This window comes from Patella vulgata, chromosome 6 (genome assembly GCF_932274485.2).
Source record: "Patella vulgata chromosome 6, xgPatVulg1.2, whole genome shotgun sequence".
In the NCBI taxonomy this organism is placed as follows: domain Eukaryota; kingdom Metazoa; phylum Mollusca; class Gastropoda; family Patellidae; genus Patella; species Patella vulgata.
In genome coordinates this window covers 26,896,540-26,901,539 of record NC_065884.2, presented here as the reverse complement: position 1 = coordinate 26,901,539, position 5,000 = coordinate 26,896,540, and positions in this window count along the sequence as shown.

Sequence of the window (5,000 nt, the reverse complement as noted above, 5' to 3'; positions counted from 1 at the left end):
ATTTGTAGTTTGTAGAACAAGTCGTCTGCTTGCGACAGACGGCACAGCACGCGATCACGTGACTACAACTCTTACACACCACACATTCTGTAGTAGACAAGCAGGTATAAAATAGGTCACACATAGTAAAAAGATCATACACGTAGTAAGGGGATTAAAATTATCACAGATAAAGATGTAAATATATTATTGCACATATAAAGATGTATATATATCACAGTATATTATCACAGATTATAATTTTAAAAATATAACACAATATATAAATTACCACTATAAATTGTCATCAAAGATTTAAAACAATAAAATAGGTTAAATATGATAAAATAGATATAAAACCACTATATAAGTACATCCAGTAACCAGACAATCAAGTGAAATCGATATTTATTGTATCATCAAGCTGGATATTGATAAAAAATGAGGGTAGAATAAATTTATCGAGGAAAGTTTTACGCTTAAAAAGTTTACGTAAGTAAATAAGTGCATCAGCTAATATACTTTTATACAACTTGATCAAATCACAATGTGATTGGGGTTTGTCTACACACTTGTTACGTCTAATATATATAGTTTGTCTTGCACAGCTTAAAATAATATTTAAAAGTTCCCAGGGGAGGTGTTTATGCCCACTCTGTAAGCCGAATAAAAGGATACATTTAAAATCGTGGTCATTCAGACTAAAGGGTATGATATCAGATAACATATTATGTATTAATTGAATAAAAAATCTTAAGTCTACACAATCATGGAACATGTGAAGAGTAGTCTCCTCTTCCTCTTCACACACTGGGCATAGGTCATTTTCTACTTTTCCTATTTTGTATAATCTAACTTTATTCCAAATGATATTATGTGCTAGTTTAAAGTCCAGTTCATGCATCTTAGGAGACTTATAAAATACATTAACATTTTTCCATGTTATGGACCAGTTCACCTCCAAGTTAAGCTTTTCCCAGAATTTAAGAGAGGTTGGTTCAGTGGCTTTTAGCTTAATAAGTATATCATAGCATACCTTGGAGGTGAGCTGGTCATAACATATATCCTGACCATTTATACTAAAATTGTCATAACCTGTAGGTATATTAAAAGACTGGGTATTTATAATACTTAACCATGATTCTGGAATTGATAGTTTGATAATATTAAAAGTATGAATAATTCTTTCGATATCTACATTGGGGAATTTCTCTAAAATAATATCTAAAATAGAATGTTTTGGGATAAAACCCGGCTTGACATAATATAATATGTCATAAAATCTATTGATACCAGAAGATATAAAATACTTAAAATCTAAAACCTTATTGTGTTGTGATAAAAAACAATTGTTAAAAATAGGCTGTATAGCAATATCATTAATAGTCTTGGGTTCAGGGCGGTGGCTGCTATTTAACTTATCCCATGCTAAAAGGAGGTGTTTATAAAATGGGGGTAGTTTACATACATTTAAAAGTTTTGAATCAATGTGTATCTTAAAAATATCATAGTCCATATAAAAATCACCATAAAAACATAAAAAATAAGACATAGTGGATTTCCATACATTATAATTTTCAGGATTAAAATAATGTTTTAACCACTTAGTGGCAAGAGCATATCCCTTTAACTTTATGTCTACTAATCCTAATCCCCCCTCTGACTTGGGAAGTGTCATCACATGGTATTTAATCTGTGGGGGTTTCCTGCACCATAAAAACTGAGTTATTGACTTTAATAAAGTGTTATATACATATTCAGGCATGGGTAGAACAGACATTGTATAATAAAATTTAGATAAAAGAAGTGAATTAATAACTGTAACTTTTCCCAATAAGGTTAAATTCCTTTTAATCCACAGATTTAGTAATATTTGTATTTTATTTAGCTTTAACTCCCAGTTCTTATAATTACATAGATTTAAATTATTCCCCATATAGATACCTAAGATTAAAATAATATCATATACAATATTTACAGGTAGGTTAAGATTAATTGGTTTATTTAGAGCAGTCCCAAGTGGCATTAATTCGGATTTTTCAATATTCATCTTCGCTCCAGACGCGTCACAGTAAACATCTATACATTTAAAAGCATTATTTACGGAGTTGAGGTCACTGACCGTCAGGGTTGTGTCATCAGCATGCTGATATATTAGTGACGTAACTTCTGTGTTTTTAATGGGTATACCTCTAATAGGGCCCTGTTTTATCAGTAAGTTTAGAGGCTCGGAACACATAATATAACACATGGCTGATAGGGGGCACCCCTGACGGACAGACCTACCTATTGTAAAAAAAGGGGATAAATGCCCATTTACCTTTACAGTACTTCTTATATCCGTATATAAAATTTTAAGCCACGCCCTGAAATTTTCACCGAAGCCGAAGTATTTTAGAACATGTTGCAAGTATTCGAAAGAAAGTCTATCGAATGCCTTTTCTGCGTCTAGTTTTAGCAGATATCCGTCTACTTGCTCTTTCTTTGCGTAATCTATTACGTCACGAATATTTGCAACATTGTCTAAAATACTTCGGCCAGGTACTGCACATGATTGCTCAGGTGAAATAATAAAATCTAAAACTGTTCTAAGTCTAAAAGCAAGGCATCTACATAATATTTTAAGATCAACATTTAATAAAGATATAGGTCTAAAATTTTTAAGATTGTTCTTATCTCCCTTGTCTTTATAAATTAAAGTTAAAACTCCTTTTCTCATAGATCGAGATAAAATATTATTATTAAAAACACAATTTAAAACATCTAAATAAGTACTTCCTAAAATATCCCAAAAATAAATATAAAACTCAGGTGTTAATCCGTCTATACCGGGACTTTTCTTTTTAGCCATAGACATTATACAGTTAGTGAGCTCTTTTAAAGTAATTGGCGCGTCACAGTATTCTTTATCAACATCAGATATAGTGTTAGTAATAGTTTTACACACATTGTTAATACAATCAATATCATCTGGTTGAGTCTGTGTATACAGCTTGCCATAAAAATCCGAACATTCATAGACAATATCTTGTGTGTCATTTATTATAGAGCCATCATCTTTTTGTAATTCTTTAATACAATTATTATTTTGTCGTTGCTTTTCAAGGTTTAAAAAATAGGAAGTATTCCTATCGCCTTCGATTGCATATATACATTTTGATCTTAAAATAGCGCTATCACATTTTTTACTATCATATTCTAAAAGCTGGTTCTCAAGATCGATTATAAAAGATATATCATAATTATTAGAAAGGGAAAGCCGTCTATATTCATTCTGTAGTTTATTTTGAAGTTTATAGTATATACCGCGTTCTCTCTCTTTAAGTTGTTTTGAGTAGCGCCGGGCCGCATCTTTAATTTTATACTTTAAATTGTCCCACCAAATCAAAATGTCAGAAGAATATAGACGACTTTTCTTTTCTTTACGAATTAGGTTTTTAATTAAAACAGTAAAATGATCGTCTTTTAAAAGATTATTATTAAAAATATATATACCCGGGCCTCTTTCACATCCTGTGAAATTTAAGATTAAAGAGATAGGACTGTGATCCGAAATGGATAAGTAAGAAATAAAAACACTAGAAACATGACATATAAAATTACGGGGGATTAGAATATGATCAATGCGACTCATCTTAATTTCGCCCTTTGCTATCATTTTGCGGGTAAACTGCCGTTTGTCTGGGTGCTTATGCCTATAAATGTCACATAAGTTATGTTGTAATATAAAATTTTTAAAGGCTAAAACTCCTCTTTTGTCCGTCATCATTCCTTTAGATCTATCTAAAATAGGGTTAAAAATTTCATTAAAATCGCCGGCTAAAATAGATTTATGATCAATAAAAGGCTGTAAAAGGTTAAAATATTCGATGCGATCTAAAACATTGTTTGGTGCATAAATACAAATAATGGAAAAATTAAAATCATCTACACATAAAGAAACTTTCACTGTCCTTCCCTCACTGTCATTTTCGTTGTTTAAAACACACGATTTCAAATCATTTTTAATTAAAATTGCCACCCCTCTTCGCGCACAATCACTAAAATTACTGTAGAAAAGGGGGCCGTCCCATAACTTCTTGACTGTAGGGATAATCTCATCATCCCAAAAAGTTTCTTGTAAACATAAGATATCACAGTTACTTTCATTAAAATTGTTAAAAACATTGGTTATCTTAGTAAAGTTCCTCAGACCGTTGGCATTAAAAGACGTAATTTTCGGCATGGAATTAAAAACGGTAGATATATATAAAAAGGGGATATAAACGTATAAAATATGGATAAAAAGTGATAAAATTAGTTTATTGGACATTATTAAAACTGTTCTTCTGACTATTACTTGTATCGTTCTTCTTATCAGCACGCGTATTTACACTTTTTAAAACAGATTGAATTGAGGGTTGGCGTACAAGTATGGGTCTCCTATAATATTCTTTATTTTTGTTCGATTCGTCCGTCGGGGTGTCAATAATTGAATAGTCAGCTAAAGTATTTTTCTCATTTTCATTATCGCTCGAATTGTCGCATCGCGTGGATTCTGCAGGGGAGGTTTTGTCAGGAATATCTATATCATTTATGCTGTTGTTTACATCTGCTAGTTCTGCTTCAGTTCGTTGTTTTTTTATGATCGGTTGGGCCACGCTCGTAACGCTTGAGCTACTCTCTGATGTGTGTTCGCGTTTGTTTTCATTGTCGTCGACATCTATAACACTATCACTGTCATTTACACTAATTTCTTCATTTGTCTCGTAAAAGTTTTCTTCGCATTTACAATTGAAATCGAAATAGTTACATTTGTCACACTTAATACTTTCGCATTTATACGCCATATGGCCTGGTCGTTTACATTTTCTACAAGTAATTTGCGGGCAATTTGATTTTTCATGGTCACACGAAAGACATTTAAAACACACCTTTGTTTGGTTATTATGGAGTACCTTGTACCCTCTTGGCCCGTCCGCACTATCGAAGTTCATGGCCCATGGGAGCGATTTTACGTTGGGCGGGAACTTACATTTAAC